Raw genomic sequence first — 21996 nt, forward strand, 5'->3', positions numbered from 1 at the left:
CTGAGGCTGTTGGGCCTCATGTCCTCCTTTATCCTGTTGGTAAAGCATGCCAGGTGGCGTAAGCGGGCTCTGCAAAGGGACCCTTAAGTTCCAGTGGGCACAGCATCAAGGAAATCTCACCGACATGGTCCAGATCTCGGAAGAAACTGCGAGAGATCTGCAGTGTTGGTTGACGAACTACGATTGGGTCAATGGCAGACCCCTCTCCCTTCCCCAGCCAGAACTCACAGACGTGACAGATGAGCCACTATCGGGATGGGGTGGGCATTTAGGAGAGGTGGAGATCAGGGGACACTGGTCTCCGGCAGAGTTGGAACTCCACATAAATCTGTTCAAGCTCTGAGTGATTCGATTGGCATTGAAAAATGTCTTCCCGCTGTCAAATGGAAGCTAGTTTAGGTGTTAAGGACAACACCACTGCCATATGGTACTGCAACAAGCAAAGTGGAGTGGGGTCGTGGACCCTTTGTCAAGAGGCCCTGCGTCTCTGGACGTGGCTGGAACAGCAGGGCATAACTCTGATGGTTCAACACCTGGCAGGTTCTCTGAACACCAGAGCGGACAAACTCATCCATCGATGCCTTGCGGATCACGAATGGCATTTCCAGTAGGAGGTGGCGCAAGGTCTCTTTCAGCAGTGGGTAGAACCTTAGTTAGATTTGTTTGCCTCCAAAGAGAATGCGCAGTATCAATGACACTGCTCGCTGGAGTTACCAAGGCGTCTATCGCCCAGCAACGATTTTCGTCGCGAGTGGATCTCAGGCCTGCTGTACGCCTTTCCGCCCATACAACTCCTGCTGAAGAAGATCTGGAATGACTGGGCTAAAGTCATCCTTGTAGCTCCGGACTGGGCAAGGAGAGTTTGGTATCCAGACCTTCTGAGAATGATCATCGATCCTCCGATCAGGCTGCCACTTCAGGAGGATCTTCTGTTACAGCAGCAGGGGAGGGTCCTTCACCCGAACCTGTCAACTCTGCGCCTCCATACGTGGAGATTGAGTGGTGGCAGTTGATAGCTTTAATGTTATTTGGGGGGCCAGGCGGCCCTCCACTAAGTTGGTATACACCTGCCGTAGACAGAAATTTGTATTATACTGCACAGAAAGGTCTATTGACCCTCTTTCTGTTCCTCTTTTCACTGTCCTTTTGTTTATTCTGACCCTTTCTCATCAGGGCTCTGCTTTGGGAACTCTCAAGGGTTACCTTTCTGTTCTGTCTGCTTTTTTGCGGCTGCCAGATGAACCCTCTCTCTTCAAATCTCCTATAATTCATAGATCTTTTAAAGGGCTGACTCACCTGTTTCCACCCACGCCCCTTGTTATGCCACAGTATGACCTTAATTTGGTTCTCACCTACCTGATGTGGGCTCCCTTTGAGCTTTTGCTCAATTGTCCCCTCCTGCTGTTCACCATCAAAACAGCCTTCTTAGTGGCGATCACATCGGCCCAAATGGTGAGTGAGTTGCAGGCGTTATCTTTCTCGCCTCCTTATCAAATGTCCTTTCCGGACAAAGTAGTGCTTTGCAACTGGGCATCCTTCTTGCCAAAAGTTGTGATCCCTTTCCACCCGTCAGTCCTTCATGTTGCCCACCTTCTTTGTTCCCCCGCATCTCTCTAAGGAAGAGTAGAGTCTCCACCGGAAGCACCCAAAAAGAGCGCTGTTGTTCTACTTTGACTGCACAAAAGAGTTCCGGGTGGATGACCAATTCTTTGTGGGGTACGAGGAAGTGAGGAAGGGAAGGGTAGTGCAGAAAAGGACCATTTCTCGTGGCTCGTTCTCTGCATCAAGATCTGTTATGGCCTGGCAAAGAAGCAGTCCCCTGAGGGATTAAAAGCTGTGAATACTTCCTTGGATGAGGGTGTCCCAGTGCAAGACATCTGTCAAGCAGCAACATGGGCATCTCTGTACTCATTTGCAAAACACTACTGCCTGGACAGTCAGCTCCGCAGGGACGGACACTTTCCCCGTTCGGTCATATAGGACTTACTAGTTTAGGATATTTGTCCGCAGCCCACCACCAGGATGGTATTGCTTGGGTATCTAATTCAAAGGTAAGGAATCTGCAGCAAGAAGTCTCTATCAGATGAACAAGTTACTTACCTTCGGTAACGCATTATATGGAAGAGACTCTATCTAGCTGCAGATTCCTTACAGCCCTACCCATGCCTCCCTGCTTTGCGGTCTAATATTGTAGGGCTAAGGTTGCTTATCTTTTCAGGGCCCTAGTTTTTGCACACAACTACGTAAGTTACTTCGTGGCTCTGCACTTCTGGCGTGGGAAAACCTAAAAGTACTGACGTTCACGTGCCTGGGTGGCGCCTATATAGGCACCGCAACGTCATAACCAATGCTGCCGACGCCGACTACATCAATCGGAACCGAATGGCATCACCCGACAGCACGCGTAAGGGGTATTGCTTAACACAATTCAAAGGTTAGGAATCTACAGCTAGATAGTGTCTTGTCTCTACCAGATAATGCGTTCCCAAAGGTAAGTAACTTGTTCTCTAGCTCAAACGGTTCAAAAGTTACTAAAAGGGCAGCAATACGTGTTGTTGCACAGCGGAAGGCCCTTTGCAAAGGTTCACTGGTCACCTTTCTGTTGCTTATTGTTATATTGGGATATTGGAATGGCCCTAATGAGGTGCCGCTTATTTCCAGACAGTGCAAACATTAGAAAATAATGTGCTGCATTAAGCCACATGTAAGAAATCGGTTTTCTGGTTGAGGAGGCTGAAACCTTTCTCGAGAGGCAACCACAAATCTTCTCAGGGTGAAGTCGCAAGCAAGCCCTAAATTAATTTGTGTTCCCCCTCGGATAGCCTGTCACAAAGCAGTCAGGCTTAACTCAGAGACAATGTGTAAAGTATTTGTGCAACACTTTAAATAGTAACACATGAAAACACACCACATAAGGATCCCACACCAGTTTAGAAAAACAGAGTAATTTGTAATAAATAAAACAAGACAAAAATTACAAACATCCAATTAGTAGTACTGGAGATATTTAGTTTTTAAGATTTTAGTAAAATTAGTGCCAAGAGGCATACAGTGCCAACAGTGGATATCCGGTTGCACCAGACCGGGACAAAGTCACAAGTTCAGGGCTACCGCGATAGAGCGAGGGCCGACTACAGGGACCCAGTAAGGCCTGCTGAACAGAGTACCTTAAATCCTGGTTTGTGGAGCGTTGCGAGGATTTGTGGCAAAGATGCATGGCGCAGCCAAAGAAATGTGTCGGTTCCGAGATATGGTGAGGCTGCGGTGCGAGGTCCTGTGTCATCTTCTAGGATCCTGTCAACCAGGGTTTACAATGCAAAGTCTAAAGTCAAGGATACGGCGCACATTCAGGTCGATGCATTATTTCTGAGACCAGTTAAGCTGCGATGTGGAGTCCAGCGTTGTAGTAGAGCGGAGGTCTTCAAACTTTTTGATGCCGAGACCCCCTTGTCAAACTTTTTTAGGCATAAGGACAAAAATTTCTAGAACCTTGTACTCTTCATCATCTACAACTATCGACAACTATCAACACCCCCAAATCCTACAACAAATAATTTTTACCATGGGGAAATAATATTAAACAGTGTTTAGCAAACCAAAGGTCAGTGAGCATGGGGGTGTAATCAAAGGTGTAGCTATAAACAATGGGCCTAATTTATGAGGAATTGGCATATTTATGAAATCTGGTGCATTCCTGTCCTTTTCCCTTGCATTGGCGAACAAATTGCTGCCTAGCATCAACACAGGCAGGATTGTTTTTGTATAGGAAGGGACACCTTTTTCTCTTTCTATGTGAGCTGCAGTATGCAGCACACATGGACAGAGGAAAATCCTAGGAGAAATGAAAACATCTTTCCTCGTTACACCTCCATTGGGGAGGCATCTGTTTTTGAAGCTTCCCAGGTGTACATGATTTTGTAAATATGGGGCAGCATCAAACTCCATGGGTGTTGCGTGGGAACCCCACACAAAGCCCATGGAACACCTCCTTGACGCAGAGTGTTTCAAAGCAGTGACGTGCGCTGCTATCTCTTACTCCATATCTATGAGGCCATGCAAAGCCATACATGGTGACTTTGCACCGCCTCATAGGTATGGTTGAGAGGCTTGCGCCACTGGAGGGTCAAAAAAGTGAAGCTCTGGCGATGCAAGCCTCTCATTAATAAGTCCCAAAATATTCTGGGCCCTACTTATGAAGGCTTGCCACACTTTTACGCCACCATTGCGTCACTTTTTGTGGCGGCATAAATAATGCGGCGTAAATATTGCGCCATATTAACATAGTGATGCATCTACGCAGATGTGTCACTTTGTAAAGGCCTGCGCTACATTATATGTGTGTCAGGTATAATGTTTGCAGGGTGGGCTTTCCCCCCGCAATAAAGGGTTGTAGAAGTGACACAGTGAAATCTAGGAGATTTCACTGCGACACTTCTAGGACGCTACTGTGTCTATATCTTACACCTGGCTCACAGCAGGCGTGAGACTGAAGCAGGCACTTGTGAAAGGACACATTGCTGGGGTTGCGTCTGTTTTCAGACGCACCCCAGCAAAGTGTCACTTTCGCCCCTACAGATACATTAGAAATACTGACGTATCTGTAATTCCTTACAACATGGTGCGCCGTACATTAAATGCGGCACATTCATTGTCACAAGGAGGGCCTAGTTAAAAATGTTGCATTGCTGTTTTGTCGCAGTGATTCAACAATTTTCATAAATGAGGTCCCCTGTATGTTTTTGAGGTCTTTCGCCATCAGGTATCTACATAAAATATAATGGGCAGCGTAAATGAAAAATAAATTAAAAAGTTATTACTCAGTGGGAAATTCACTGTAGTATATTAAGAAACCTCTATTAGTGAATGCACTGCAGAGGTCTGTGTGTAACCAGAGGGCCACAGAATTACATCTTGGTTCGTTCCGTGGAAAATAGTGATGTGTATTTTTAATGCTACAAGGTCACAGCCTGTGACAGAAAGCACTGTGAATATGTAAGTCATTATTTTATACTTACATTACACACAGTGTAAGATTGAATGCTGCAAAAGGTGGAAATAGTTTTACGATAAAATGGTGCTTCCAAAACGTCGTTTTTAGTAATTCCAGAGTGGATGTAATGCAAGCTTTTTTCCATAGCTGTCCCTTCAACCCCTCTTAAGGGGTACTAAGGGCTGTGTAAATGCAGTTAAAATTAAAAGCAAACACTTCCCAGCTCAGTTGTTAACGCTTTGCACTTCCACTCAAAAAAACAAAACAAATCTTTGTCATCTCAAAGCTTGGAGTGATTTGATTAATTAAAGCCAGAACTGCTCCCAAGCATCCTTTACACTTTTACCTTTGCATTTCATTCAGAGAAGCAGCTGATAACGATCTAAATTAGCGTCCCAGGAGGGCTGTCTTTTTTCAAAAGGAAAGCACCCGTTTTGAATTGCAGGGACAAGTGAGGCTGGGGAATGCGCGACCCCCTTGCCAGGACTCCAGGGCCCCCCCGGGGGTCGCGCCCCACAGATTGAAGACCTCTGTTGTAGAGGCTGCTGTCGATGATAGATGCGAGGGCCTGTGCCGAGGATGCATAGCAGAGTGGTGCTTCCGCTACAGCGATGGGCTGCAATGTAATATGCTTCTTTGCGGAAGTTCCAGTCCAGACAGTAGATAAGATGCGTCGGTACTGCTCTGGTTTGTACCAAGCAGCAGAGGTGATGCGTCAGTTCAACTGGATCAACAGAGGCTGAAAGAGCACCTTAGGCCCACTTCCAAGGGTCCAGAGCAGTGGTGGCACCACTTGGCAGGGTCAACTCACAAATGGCAGGGTCCAGGTGCTGGGTCAAGGTTGTTGAAGCCTTCGGTCCATGAGATCAATTCAGGAGGCCAGCCATTTAACCCTAGGAGTAACTCTGGAGTCCTAATTTCAAGAGATGCAGGCCCAGTCCTTCTCACCCAGGCAAAAGAGCAGCAGGTCAGCACAGCAAGGCAGTAGTCCTACAGGGCAGCAGTCTGGCAGATTGGCAGTCCTTCAGCAGCTCAGCAGTCCTTCTTGCTGGCAGATTATCCTCAGATCCAGAACTGTACTGAAGAGTTGGTGCCTGAGGTCCAGTATTTTTTACCCATTTGTGCCTTTGAATTGGTGGAGAAGCTTCTAGAGGTTTCTATTTAAAGTCCCCAGGCATCCTGCCTTCCCTGCTCCAGACCAACTACACGGGGTATGCAGACTTGATGTGGAGGCAGGACACAGCCTATTCAAGTGTAGGTGGGGATGTGCACAACTCATCCCTCACATCCTGCCAGTGATGGCCCATCCAGGCACACCTAAGCTCTCAAGTGAATTGTGTGTGGTTCTCTAGGAGGAATACACAAAGCTCAACTGTCAGCTATATCCCCAGTCATGTGTCCCAGGAAATTGCCAACTTTCTGAAAGTAAAAAGAATAGATGAAGGACGGAATGCTGAAGAAATCAAACATTCACCCCCAGTCACAGATCTGGGTTTTATCCATTGTGTTTTATGCTCTCCACTCCACCCCAGTTTGGACCCAGCCATATGCAAATCAGTCTTGACCCTGCTCCCCATGGGAACAGTCCAACCCAAACTGCCAGTCCAGCTCCTCTGTGGACCCGGAACAAGCGTCCTGGAACCTGTTTCAGAGTATCACCCCTCATCAACTAGCCTAGCTTGAATCCAGTGGCACAGTGAACATGAGACCCATGTCTGGGCATACGCTTCACACTTAGGGTGGCAAAAGCAAAAAGAACAGATGATGAACGAAATGCCGAACAAATCAAACATTTACCCCCAACAAAGGATCTCAGTTTAAACCATCGTTTTTTTGCTCACCATGCTACCCCAGTTTGGACCCAGCCATATGCAAATCAGTCTTGACTCCGCTGCCAATGAGAACAGTTCAGCCCGAACTGCCAGGCTGGGTCCTCGCTGTACCGGAAACAAGCATCCTGGGACCGGTTTCGGGGTATCACCCCTCATCAGCCATGCAAGCTTGAATCCAGTGGCGCAGTGAGCACAGGACCCACATGTGGGCATACCCTTCCTACTTAGGATAACAAAAGCAAAACGAACAGATGATGGACAGTATGCTGGTACACACATCAAGTATTTGCCAGGTCTTCTGTATGATCTGTCTGATTCATGGAGAAAGGAGATCGAAGGTGGATACCACCAGAATACATGGATTATTAGTTGTTCTGTTTTTCTCAAGAAGAGATGCCTTGGGGGTATTAAACACTCTTTTACAGGCTTGATTCACCACTCTCCTGTGGTATGCCCTTTCCTTTAACCACTCTGCCAGCAACAAGGATTGTGTGGCAAAAGTCTCCACCTCTGTACAGTTACCTCTGTACCTTAAAAACTGACCAACAGGTAGATTATCTCTCAAGGGTCTAGGATGGAAAAAGGAGTAGTGTGATGGAGAGTTCCTATCCATTTGCTTATGACGGGCAGTTATGCACAGCCTTTGGTCTTTAGCCATGATATCCAAATCAAGGTACACCGCTGAGTCTCTGCTTATGGACCATGTGAAATGGAGGCATGGGTCCATGTTGTTAATCCACAGCAGGAATTAAGTCAGGGCCGCCTCAGTGTGTGACCAAATGCACACGACGTCATCGATGTACGTTTCCATAAGCACAAATTTGTGTGAAAGGGATCAGAGTCGTTGAAAATCCGGTTCTCCTGAAACATTCCCACGTAGATACAGGCCATACTTTGGGCAGAAGTTACCCCCATTGAAGTCTCAGACGCTTGAAGGAACAACTGATCGTTATAGCTGAAAAAGCTCTTAGTGAGTGCTTATTTAATGCATTTTAATACACATGTCTAGAGAGTATCATAAAATGACTCTTGCGCCCCAAGTGCTCGCCAAGCTGCCACCAATGTAGCAACTTGTAGGATGTTAGTGTACAGAGATTCAATATCAATAATGATCAGAAACTAAGTGGAGGGGATCATATTTGATGTCTTGTAATACATTCAACTTATCCAAAGTGTCCCGTACATAGGCAGGTTGGGTGATCACTGCTTCCCTTAAAAAAAAATCCGCAAACTGGGGCAATGGATCAAGTAACAATTGGAGGCTTGAGACTATAGGGCATCCTGGAGGTGGGCTTTGGTGTTTATGGATTTACGGCACAATATAAAATGCCGGTATTCTAAGTGAAGGTCTAACCACAAAATCCGCTTCTCTTGCTGTGATCCACTTTTTATTCTTAGCATCTGCCACCATGGCTTTGATTACTCCCCCGTATTTCTACAGTGGGATTCCTCATGAGTGGAATATAATTGGCATGTACCTCCAACAATCTTTGAACTTCCACCTCTTTATCACATTTGTTATGGACTACTATTGCTCCACCCTTGTCTTCTGGCGTTATTATTATTCTCTCATTTGTTTGTAGCGATTTTATTGCTGACCATTCGGACATGGACATATTTTGAAAATCTTGGTTTTGGGCGGACCTTTTCAATGCAGTAATCTTCTCAAGGATACATTGTTCAGATAGCATGATCTCAGGGCCTATGATTGAAGTAGGACAGAAAAAGGATGGTGGGTGAAGATCTGTAGAGAACGTATGTAGGCAGATTTTCTGCACTGTTTCAGAGAATTCCATCCTACATTAGAAGGGATTTTAGCGTGGGGACAAACCCCACACCCTTGTTGAGGACCTGGAGCTCAGTCTATGACAGGGTATAATCAGAGAAATTGACTGCAATCAAGGAATTGTACACCTCTCCCTCTTCTCCCTGCTATTCTGGGGGTGTTGTTTGCCATGTTGGATCCTGCCTGCCTCGGCCTCGGCCTCTGCCTCTCCTGTGAGCTCCTCGTCAGTTCCCTCACTGATCCTGTCTTTAAAAAGTCCTCCGTAGAACACCCAAGTCCTTAGACTGTCTACTCTGCAGATCAAAATGTACCCTGGTGATATTTGATGTGGAAGGCTGATCACAAGTAACCTCCTCCGCCCTACTGGTGATATCGAAAGTCCAATTCTGGAAATGCACTTCGAGTAGAACCTACCAGACTTCTGCTGGTTTGGGTTTGGTATGGACCGCATCTCTGCCTGATTGTACTTACCCTCTACGTACAGAGATGCCTATTAATGGCAAAACCTATCCAAGTTTCTTTTATGACCCCTAATTTTCCGGTTTAGAATATACGTTTTATATTCCAAGAGGTCACTCTGAATGCGTGCCAGTTGTTCCTTGGTGTCTGAGATGGTCAAGTCGTTGACTTGCATATGGCTGGGTCAAAACTGGGGTGGCGTGGCAAGCAAAAAAAGGATATGTTTAACCAAGATCTGTGCCTGGGGTGAATGCTTGATTTGTTAAGCATTTCATCCATCGTCTGTTCTTTATGCATTTGTCGCCCTATTTGGGAAGGGTTTGTCATTGGATTAAAGCTAGTCTGGCTGATGAGGGGTGATACCCAGAAACCGGTACCAGGATGCCTGTTTCTGGTCAAGGGTGGACCTGCCCTGGCAGTTCGGGATGGACTGTTCCCAAGGGGAGCAGGGGCAAGACTAATTTGCATATGACTGGTCCATACTCCAAACTGGGGTGGTGTGGCAAGCAAAAAATTGTGGATTTATACCAGATCTGTGACTGGGGGTGAATGCTTTTGTTGCTTTTAGTGGGAAGGGTATGCACAGACGTGGGTTGCTTGCTTACACTGCCATTAGATTCAATCTAGCCTGGCTGATGAGTGGTGGCTGGGTCCAAACTGGGGTGGCGTGGCAGGCAAAAAAACTATGGATTTAACCCAGATCTGTGACTGCAGGCAAATGCTTGATTTGTTCAGCATTCCATCCATCATCTGTTCTTTATGCAACCTTGCATGTAGTACAACTTTACTAGGGGCTTACAAGTAAATTAAATATGTATGTAAATTGGGTGCAATTCAACTCTTATCTTTCAAGGAAAGAGCACAAGCACTTTAGCACTGGTTAGCAGTGGTAAAGTGCACAGAGTCCTAAGGCCAGCAAAAACGACTTCAACAAAAAGTGGAGGGTAGAGCAAAATGTTTGGGTGTGACCTTGTAGAGAGGGCCAAGTCCAACACTGCGTCATTTGCCCTTTCGTGCTGCATAATTTAGTTAACCCAGCTGTATAATTTGGCCCTCACTTGCCACATGATTCCAGTGGCCCTGACTATAGTTGATTTCTCTCTGTAATCTTTAAAAAAAGGTTAATGTGACCAGTGGGGTTTTTGTGGTCTTTCCCCGGTAGAGGATAGCAGGGCCATTTAAGTTGCTCAAATCCGACATCTGTATTGATATGAGGGGTGGCTGTTTGTGCACTGTTACTGCTTTGTGATGTCTTGTTCTGTAAAGCGGTGATTATTCAGCTGTTTCCTAAACTGCAACAGGGGTGCGGCTGCCCAGATGGATATGGAATATCATTCCAGTTCCTTGGTTTATAGATGGAGAAAAGCTTTTGCTTTGTTTGTTTTTGCACTTTTTCATCTTCCATCTGAAAGGTGTCCTGGTTGTGGGTATTTGTAGATCCCCCAGAAATGGTGAGCTTGTCATCCAAGTAGGCAGGGGTGCAAGAAGCGATGACTTTGTAGATGACTGGAAATATCAATGAGGGAGAGAGAAGCAGAGAATGAACGTCTCCCACTCAGCTTCCCAAAAGAATATCACCAATTAGCAAAAGGATTGGGAAAACAGAGTATCGCTTGAATGAGTCTCTCTAGAAAAATATTTTGAGACCCTCAACTGCTATTTTCGGTCAGTGGCAGTGGGAGAGAGACCTGCTCTCTCCCCCAGCAGCTCTGCTGTAGTGCCGCTGCCCTGTTAAGGAAGGTGTTCGAGGCCCTCCTCCACCCACAGGCTCCTGCCTGCGCCTCATCCCTGGTGGTCCAGTGGGAGAGCGTTGCTCTTCTGCTGGTCTGCTGCTGTCTGTCTTGTGTCTGTGCCTGGTTCTGTTCTCTGTCTGTCTGTTGGCACTGTGTCTTGTCTCTGTTATTCATGTATTTCAGTATTATGTCTCTGTCATTCCTGTATTTTGTCTGTTATTCCTGTATTTCTGTTTTTGTCCATTTGTCGCTTTTTGCCTGTTGTCCATTCCCTCTGTCCTCCGTGCCTGTTTTCGCCGCCCTCTTTCCTGCCGCTGCTGCCCCGCGGCCCCTCCCCCATGCCAGTTCCTGCTCGCACCTCCCAGCTGCACTTCCTTACACCTCCCCTATTTAATGGCGGCTGCTGCTCGGGTGTCCGAACAAGACCTCTGACCTCCAGGTCAGAGACCTGCTCTCTCCCCCATCAGCCCCACTGTAGTGCCGCTGCTCTGCTAAGGTCCCCGCAACGGTCCAAGCTGAACACCACCCATGGCCAGTTCTGCTGCCGTCAATGCTGCCAATCCTTCACCAGACGCCAGCATGACCAAAGCTCAGTGGTGCATCCTCCTCAACGTGCGCTCCCTGCACAGACACACTGTAGAGATCTGGGACCTCCTAAACACCCTCTCGCCAGACGTCGCCTTCTTCACAGAAACTTGGACTAACTCCATCTCTGCCCCCAACATCACTACCGCCATCCCTGACGGATACAAGATCCAGAGGAAGAACTGTCCCAACTGCTCAGGAGGGGGACTTACCATCGCACACAAGAGCTCTCTTGACTCACGACCTCCAGCTTGAGCTCCAGCCCGTCCACCACCAAACACCCCCATTTCCAGATCCAGACCAGCCCCAGAACGACCCTACGAGGCACCCTCGCCTACAGACCTCCCGGACCTCAAACCACGTTCCCCACTGCCATTCCCAACCTCATTGCACCCCACGCCATCACCTCCATGGACTACATGCTCATCGGAGATCTCAACTTCCACCTCGACAACCTCAGCGACCCCCAACTCCGCCAACCTCCTCAACAACCTTGCCAACCTCGGACTGAGACACTCGTCGCCACCCTATCCACAGGGCAGGACACGTCCTCAACCCTATCTTCGCAGGAGGTAACAACATCCACATCAGCCACACCACACAAGCCCCCTGGACAGACCACCACTGCGTACACTTCAACGTCAACAAACCCACTGCACCCAAACCTGCACCCCGCCCTCCAGCGAAGGAACTGGAGCAAGGTCACCGAGCAGTAGCTCATCCCCACCCTCAACCGCGATGCCACCTCCACCCCAACCGACGCCAACCTTGTAACCAAAGAACTCCACAGATGGGTCACCGACTGCGCAATCTGAAAGAAACAGTTAGTTGTAGATTCCTTACCTTAGAATTACCCCCAGGTGTCAGACTGGATATGGAGAAATATGTTTTTTTTCGTCAGCAGTACCCCTGCGTGTCGAAAGGTGGCGTTGGTCGACTGAGTGTTGGTCGTTGGTGTCGTGGTCACCAGGATGACGTCGTGGCAGCTACTTAAACGCTGCTGTCACGCGCTGCCGTCAGTTCTTTCTTTTTCTGCGCCAGCCAGCACAGAACCGGAGTGAGCGGTACCTCCAGGCACTTTTTGACTGACTTTTTGGTGACTTTTGTCAACGCCATTTTTGAATCTTCGAACCCTGTTGCATGTCAGGGATGCTCGGTTTCAAGGCTTGCGGCTCCTGTTGAAGTACTGGGTAATTTAGACCCAGCGGTGCAGGGACACACACCCTATGACTTCTGGGTTCACCCTGTTCCGGACCTACAGAAACACAGAGTCTTCTGGGTGAAGTCAAAGAATCGTTTATTGGCTGCAGACCAATGACAGGTATCCTAGAAGTACAACAGCGTGTATGTTCTCAGGAGACTGCTGAAAATCATAGGAACGGACTTCATCTTAAATACGCTTTTCCTTGCCTCAAGCATACATTCCTAGGTTTTATGATACGGCAATATACAAGTGTACATTACAAAGAAAAGGCAGAGTCATGATGACCATCCCACATTCCAGTTCGGCCAGCCCACAATGATTTACACAGTAAGATTCAGATCCCACGTTTGATGTAAAGAGACCCCCCAATAAACATGAGCATCTCCTGTTTTGGGAAACAAGTCATAAAGCAGGAACAAGCAGGTGTGGAAGAGATTAGCCGGGGGATTGTGTAGAATGAAAGGGCTTTATGACAGGTCAAACCCTGATGCTAATCACAGGTGGACGGAGGAAGGGGAGCTCGTGAGACCGGTTTGACCCGGGGCAGCAGAGCCAGCTGCCCAGGTCACAGAGAAGTCAGAGGGGAAGCCCATGTACTGTGAGGCCCGTATTAACTCCATCATAGCCTATGTGAGGGCAATGACAAGATGGCCACTGCTTCCAAAATGGAACCCGCGTAGTGAAGCTGAATAACGTGTACACAGTGCATTCATAGCTAGAACGATATATAAAGCACTCGTACATGCCGCATTTACCATTTGCGGTTCGCTAATACCAAGATAGACAGGGGTAGGGCCCTGTCCCCTACGCGGTCCCGAATATTAAAGTACGACAGACCCTCCTTTTGCCCTTACATAGGCAATCACTATACTCATCTTAATCCGAGTCTAGGTCAATGTTCACGAAGTCATGGAGATGTTGCTGTAGCATCATCCTATTACTTAGCTCGTCCCTCGATACAGGTTTCCTTACACATAAGGTAGTACAGAGACCACATATCGCGGGAGCACACTATATACACAGACAGAACAGGAAAAGAATGGCTAAGATCATTCCAATGACCATCAGAACTTTCCAACCCCAGGCAGATATCAATTCCCAGAACCATCCCACCAGTGACCAATCTCCCTTATCCACGTGTATGGCTTCAGATATTTTATGGAGTTTGGAGATGGCTTGATACACTGTTGGAGCATTATCTGGTATGAAAATGCAGCAACTGGATTGGATGACCTTGCATACCCCACCGCGGTCTGCAAGAATAACGTCTAGAACCATGCGGTTCTGCAGAGTCATAAGGCGATCCGCTTGGAGCTCAGCTGTCAGATTACTAAGGGCACCAGCCGTTACATTGACAGTGGATTCAACCACACGAGTCAGCTGTCTCAGGTTCCTACTATTGACCATAGGTCCCCAAAACGGCAGGAAACCCAAGAAGAAGTCTCCTGCTTCCTGACCGGCAGTGTCCTCCTTACTAATCACACCTCTCACGACTCTGGTCTTGTGATAGTCAGAGGCGGCAGTAAATGTCGGCGGTAGCAAGTTCGCAATATAACATGTGCCCGAGAAATCAGGGGGCAACCATGTATATGCTCGGTCATTACAGATGAAATATGTGCCCTTGGCAGCCAAAAACGCAGGGGAAAACTGTGACGGGAAAGTGTACGTCTCAGTACAGTCACTTCTTCCCAGTTGAGCTCTAGGATTCTGACCATTACTCTGTAAGCAGAACCGACCCATGTGGGGTACGACCCAGATTGGAGATGAGATTTTTCGCTGTCTTTCACCCAGACTAATACTATACCCCGTCGCGTTCCATCCTACATAAGGTCTCAACTCTTCTTTGGGAATAGAGGAGTATGCATTAATATCCCTACTCATATCGGCAACTCCTTTCATCAAAGCCTTATTATTGGTGATGGGTCTGATGGAACGCGGTTGGCGAGGGGAGTATGTATCTAGAGCATAGAGAAACATGGTTTGGAATGCCCATGACGATCCATTGTAACTGTACGGCAGCACCAGGTAGGGAATACCCTTGTTAATGGTATGGGGCATTAACCCACACACCCAGCAATTGGTCGTATTCATTACCAGTTGGTGCTGGTGCAAGAGCTGGATAAACGAGTTATTTACGAACTCTGATCGTCTGGTCTGTTCGTGCTCAGGCAAAGGGTGAAAAGAGTGAGAGGAGGCAGTAGAAGGAGATATAGGCTGTTGAGTGGGTGCAATGGGCTTTTGAGCGGAGAAAAACACAAATCCTACAATAAACATTATTATGCTACACAGTGTAAAAAGGCACAAAAAATAAAAAACATTTACTTTTTACAATTCTACACATCCTTGCGTAAAAGGTCATTTCCTCAATCGGTCTCTCCATCTTAAAAAACTCCATCCTCTACTCGGGCCGCTCGCGGTGGATGAGTTTCTTCTGCTAAGGAGTACGCCTGTCAGTCCAGGGAAACGCCCTAGACCAACCAGAACCGTCGACCTAGCGTCTTCGGCCTGTACCCCAAAGTCTTGGCACCGCGACCCTGCGGCAGAACCCGGATGGTGGTTCGAAAAACAAAAATCAAGAAAGTCCTTCAGATGGGAGAGCAAAAATGTCAAAAGGGAAATAATGAGGAAATCTTTATTTGTCCATGGGCCTAGGTCTCAAATTATAGCGGAGACGGCCAGGTGCTGTTTGGTCTTGAAACAAAAGTTCGGGCTCAGTGGTGTCCAGTCGACTTGATGGTGGCACAGCTTCCTGCAGAATATTGTCACTCTCTTGGTCTGAAACTGTGTCTTTTAGGCGTGCGTCACTGAATGGTACAAAGCGAGGTACAATGTCTGTCTCTGAGTCGGCGATACCCTCCTTGACCCACTGGTCATATGGCAGAGGCAAGGGGACTACCTTGCAGTGAGTACCATGAATCCAGTGCTTCTTCCCTTTCACTCGCACTGCTGATCTTGTCGAAAGAAGAACAAGATGAGGGCCGATCCAGCGAGGCTCGTCGTTGCTCTTGCGCTGGAAATTTCGGACCAGGACCCACGAGCCAGGGTTGATAGGGTGTCCAGGAGGTTCAGAGGCTTGGGGAAGAGTATCATGTACCTGTTGGTGCAAAACACGCAGTTTAACCGTCAAATCATACAGGTAATCGAGCAGTACTGGATGTTCTATCTCACTAAATTTCGCCGGTCTTGGCACGCCCCATACATTAGCCGGGCGGCCAAAGACGACCTCATAAGGGCTAAGTCCCACTCGTGAGTGTATGGTCATTCTGGTGGACAGGAGTGCTAGAGGCAGAGCGTCAGGCCATTTAAGACCAGTGCTCGCCTGGATTTTGGCCAGCTTGAGCTTTAAGGCTCCATTGTAGCGTTCTACTAATCCAGCTGATTGGGGGTGATTTGCAGCGTGGAACTTCTGCTTTATCCCTAGCCCTTCACATACATTCTTCATCACTTTACCCACAAACTCACTTCCATTATCACACCACACCATTCTTGGCATCCCAAACCTAGGGAAAAACTCCTTCACAAGGGCTTTGGCTGTGGATAGGGCAGTGTTATCTTTCAGAGGATAAGCCTCTATCCATTTTGAGAAAGCACAAACAACCACCAGTACATATTTCAGGTTGTTGCATCTTTCCATGTGAATAAAGTCCAGCTGCAAAACTTCGAATGGACATGATGGGGGTGCAAAGTGACCAGCTGGAGTTGGGGTTCCCCTACCAGGGTTGTACTTCAAGCATACTATGCAATTCTTGACCACATTCTCTGCACACTTGGGAATCCCAGCATTCTGCCATACTGGAGCCAACAACTTGCATATACCTTTCGTACTGATATGTGCCATTCCATGTGCCATAGTAACCACTGGAAGCACATATGCATCAGGCAACAACCATCGCCTATGTTCTGTCAGATCAATCCAACAACCATTCTCATCCAACTTACCCATACTTTCTCTCCACTTGCTTAACTCTTCCTCTGCGGCTTCAGCTTGAAGCGACTTCACACTCTCTATTGTGTTCTCACACATCCCAACATCATTAACCCATCTTGCGGGGCCTGCAACATACATTCTAGTCTTTACATTCTGTGCTGTTTCTTTCGCGGTCTCATCAGCAAACGCATTCCCACGTCCAACATCATCTGTGACCTTCCTGTGCGCACTGCATTTCATGATCGCAACTTGCAACGGTAGGGTCAGTGACTCAAGGAGATCATTCACCAACTTGCCATTCTGAATTTTAGCTCCATGCGACGTCAGGAACCCACGCTCCTTCCACAAACGCCCAAAATTATGAGCCACGCCAAAGGCGTACTGGCTATCTGTGTATATATTCACTCTCATTCCTTCAGACAACACACATACTCTCGTGAGGGCGATTAATTCTACTGCTTGGGCCGAATTATGTGGCACTCGTGCAGTTTCCACAACCGTGTGTAGAGTCGTGATAGCATATGCAGCAGTCGTGTCACCATTAGGGAGCTTAAAACATGACCCATCTACCCATAAAGTGCCATCACACTCAGTCAGGGGAGTATCTTTCAGATCTACTCTCCCTTTCGTCTCTTCTTCTGTTCTGAACAGACAGTCATGCTGCTCAATCTCATCTGAGTCTGCTGGAATTGGCAACAATGTAGCTGGATTCAGCGTATTGCATCTTTTTATGTGTATGTGATTAGCTAACAGTGTAAGTTCGTAGCCCGATAATCGTGCACTAGTCAAGTGTTGTGTCTTGGTCCTATTTAATAATGTGTCTACAGCATGTGGAACCATAACAATCAATGTGTTGTCCATTACCAAACCAGCAGATTGTCGGATAGACATCGCTGCAGCAGCTGTCGCTCTCAGACAGCTTGGCAATGCCCTCGCTACAGGGTCCAAGGTAGATGAAAAATATGCGCATGGGCGCGGTCTGTCGCCAAAAGGCTGTGTTAACACGGACAACGCACATCCATCTTTCTCGTGAACATACAATGTAAAATGCTTGTTATAGTCAGGAGTGCCCAACACAGGTGCTGAACATAATGCATTACGCAATTCCACAAAACTTTTCTGGCACTCTTCAGACCATGGGATAGGATTCGGTGTGTCTTTGCATGTTAAGGCTAACAAAGGTTTTGCCAATAAGGAAAAACTAGGGATCCAATGCCTACAGTATGAAGTGATGCCCAAGAAAGCACGCACTTCTCTCTGTGTTTTCGGCACACTCAACTGTGCAATAGCTTGAATTCTTTCTGGGGTCAGTTTCCTTCCCTCCTTCGATAAGAGATGACCTAAGTAGGTCACTTCTTGTCGACAATATTGCAGCTTAGAGAGAGACACCTTGTGATGGAATGCGGATAAATGGCGCAACAGTGACAATGTGGCTTCTTTACAGATCTTTTCAGTATCCGCGGCAATTAGTAAATCATCCACGTACTGAATCAGGATAGCGCCACTGGGTAGAACAAGTGCATCAAGCTGCGCTTTCAAAGCTTGACTGTATATGGATGGACTCTCACAGTAGCCCTGGGGAGCGCGTTTGAAGCGGAAGCTTCGGCCTCCCAGACTAAAGCCAAAAATGTCTCTGCTCTCTTCTGCGATTGGGATGCTAAAGAAAGCATTCTTTAAATCGATCACTGAAAACCATACAGCAGAGGCTGGAATCATCGTTAGCAAGGCAGTTATATCAGGGACAACTGGAAACTGTGGCACAACAATCTTATTAACCTCTCTAAGATCAATCACAAATCTGTAAACAGGTGGCTGTGAAGGGTCCGTTCGTTTTAAGACAGGTAAAATCGGACTATTGCAAACGTTGCCTCTTGTCTCTTCTATCACACCCTTATTAATCAAGTCGCTGACAATGTCTAACAATGCTTTCTGGCCTTCATTAGAGATCTTGTACTGGGGAATACGTGGCAGTCTGACATTAGCCTTTAGAGTCACCACATATGGCGGTATCTCCAAGAGGCCCACATCATTGGGACCAGTAGCCCAAAGGGCATCCGGAAGGGATGACAATTCAGGTGGCATCGTATTTTTAGACAGGTACATTGGGTAAATCACTTTCCTACCTAATGTAAGTTGTACTCCTGAAGGAGAACAATACAGTGTAGCGTGCAATCTTTTCAACAAATCTAATCCCAGTAAATTCTCACCACAACCTGTTGTCAGGATCAGGGGTGCTTTCAGCTCGCAAGGTCCAACAGAAAGTGACATGGGACTGGAAATCGGGTTCCTAACCGGGGCGCCAGAAAAACCTACTGAAACATTTATATCGCCAGACAAAGGTGCGCCAGGGAGTTTTGAATGCATGATTGAACTCTTTGCAGCACCAGTGTCTAGCAGAAAAGGCTCCGTTACATTGGCTGTAGTCACCTCAACATACGGTCCACTCTGATCCACTGGCACTGAAACAACTCCCTCTCTCTGTCTATGGCTGTCCTAGTAATCATTATTCTCTGCATCACCGTCCTCTACATAATAATCATTATTATAATACTGGGCCGTATTGCTAATCGCGTTAGCTTGCTGATCAAAGCTATTGATGGTACTTTGAGGCGGCAGAGGACGCGCGTTCTGGGGAACACTTCCACGCCCTCTGCCTCTAGGAGCTTGCTGACCACCCCTACCTCTTGCGCCATACATATTACCGTTCCGCTGCATTAATTTAGGGCAACTATATTTATAATGACCTTCCTCTTTGCAGTATGAACATTGGTTGGGACCTACAGGGACACGTGGTTGATAATACCCGTTCATTTGCTGGTTGTTCTGAAACTGTTGAGGTTGGTGATAGACACCTTGGGGTTGCCTATAATTATTCTGGCCTCCACGTGGTGGGTAAGCCTGCTGTAAAAGGACCTTTGTCTTTAATTCCTTCGTTTTCTTTTCTGTTCTATCTTTCTCGTCTTTATCTCTATTTTCATAATACTGTGCAGTAGCCAGTATTTGCGCTGAAGAAGAAACAGCCCAAGAACTTTCTGAATCTTTCAACTTCTTACACAGGTCAGGAAGTAAATTCTGCACAAACTTATCCACAAACAGCCGTTGGCCACCCTCAGTACTCATATCTTGCCCACTGTGATCAATAAACGTTTCTTCAAACCTAGTAAAGAAGTCTGACACTGTCTCATCTTTCTTCTGCTTGCATGCAGATAACTTGTCCCAATTTACGCGCATTGCAGGCATTAGTGTCTTCATATACGTGATGATTCTACCAGGGAGTTCAGCTACTAAAGGTTCTGGTTTCGCGCCACCAGTTTGTCTAGCATCAGCAGCAACAATGTTAGCCCATGTATCCCCTAGTTCTGCATTGTGATCTACATTACGAATTGACCCCCATAGTGGCTGTGGAACAACATTACCAAACAACAGGTCTATGTCGGCCAGATTCATAACGCATGACCCTGCCGTCTGTGACAACTCCTTATAATAACCTGCTGGGTTTTTACGGGGATCAGGTAAGGACTGCTTAAGTGCTAACACCTCAGAGCGCTTCCATGGAACATGCACCCAAACACGCTGGAAATGTGCTGGAGCAGCAGCAATACCTCGAGCGGCATCAGCCGCAACTGCTTCCTTCCATACCGGGGGAACTTCTCTCATGGGGTATTGTCGCGCTTTTACCTTTTTCCCCACAAGGACATCCCGTTCAAACAATGACTGTTGACAATCATCATTCCTGAAGGACAATACAACTGCAACTGCTTTATCTATATCGCGGTCCACAATTATACCAGTTCCAAAATCGAACCTCACTCTACACAATTCCTGCGGACTCGGATTTTTACCACTATCCTCCAATTCTTCACAGAGAATTTCGCACATTTTCTCAAACACATATCTCTGTTTCGGGGCATCCCATTGATGGAAAGTATTGACAACTGATTCCACATCATACAGTGAAGGAAAAACGATCCATCTACGCGCCATGTGATCTATTACCTTTTTCTCATCGGGGTTAGGCAATTGGCTGCGCAGCTGCTTACGCTGTAAACCAGGAGTTGCACCAGATGACCCAAAGAGAGGAGACATTAATGTAGTAACCACATTAGCTAAGCGCTGTCGCGCCGAAGGAGAAGCTGAGGCGAGAACAGGGGGAAAAACAGAGGGAAGAAAAGAGGATGTAGAGACAGGTACTGGAGTGATGGAAGGAAGAGTGTTAGGGGAGGCAGTTACTGGATTAGGCAAAGTCGCAGGAAGTGCGGGGGCAGTTGGAAGCACAACTGGCGGCGCTTGAGAGGGCTGCGCTACAGGGATAAGAGCCGGCTGCAAAGCAACTGGCGGTTGCGGCAAGGCTTGCAGTATATTCACTGGAGGTGGCATATTTACAAGCTGGGGAGGCGCCGTGGCAGTTTGAGCATACGGGGGTGGCGAACTCAACAAATGTGACATCAGGGGATCTTTCTCCTTTTCTTCTGACTCATCCTGCTTAGAATGTGGTAAAGCTGGGTAACATTTGTCAATCCCTAACTTACGCTGCCTGTGCAATTGCTCATTCATTTGCTCCTCTTCATTGTCTTTAAATTGTACAGCTGCTTGCATTACTGACATACCTCTCTCTCTCTTATTCTTTTTCGCTAACTTAATTTCCTTCTGTTTGGCTTCCTTTCGCCATAAGCGGAAAGAGTCAAACATCGCCGGCCGGGCTTTCTTCTTAAACAATTTAATTTCCAGATTATCTAAAATATCGGTATCGAAACTACCATTTTGGGGCTATTTTAAAACACCATCTTTCCTAGTGTAGTGGATCCATACTTCGTTATATGCAATGGGGCCTACGCCATGTTTCACATAGAGCTCATAAGTTGGAGTTCCAACCGGAGGAACCGGACATGATTCCTCTAGCTGGAAATCTTTTCCACAACCCAAACAGAATAATCTACCAAATAGTCCAGAACCAGGCATCTTCGCTCACTAGTCTAGATCCAAACGTCAAAGGATTATCGAATGCGATATTCTCGTGAATACACGAGTCCTCTGGTTTTGGCGTTTGCAAACTCCAAATGACTAATTCAAAATGATCCCGAAGGATACCAAAACAAATGGGAGACGCTCCACTTATACTTAACTGAATATTGCTGATCGATGGCGTCACCAGAAGACTCTCTCGATTGTTTCGCTCTCTCAAACTCGTCAAGGGTCCAAAACAGGTCGATTAATCAGGGCAGCAGTCCTTCGTAGCCGTCGGGACGCGGAGAACCTCGCAGAAAAGACTTTCGGACCACGTCGACATGCAGGGGTCGATGAAGTGGCGGCCTTCCTCCGGAATTTCCACACGAAGCTCCTCACGAACCTGTGGCTTGGACTGGTACCGCTGAAATCGCCCCACGTTGGGCGCCAAACTGAAGTACTGGGTAATTTAGACCCAGCGGTGCAGGGACACACACCCTATGACTTCTGGGTTCACCCTGTTCCGGACCTACAG

Source organism: Triturus cristatus, chromosome 7 (genome assembly GCF_964204655.1).
Source record: "Triturus cristatus chromosome 7, aTriCri1.1, whole genome shotgun sequence".
NCBI classification, from domain to species: domain Eukaryota; kingdom Metazoa; phylum Chordata; class Amphibia; order Caudata; family Salamandridae; genus Triturus; species Triturus cristatus.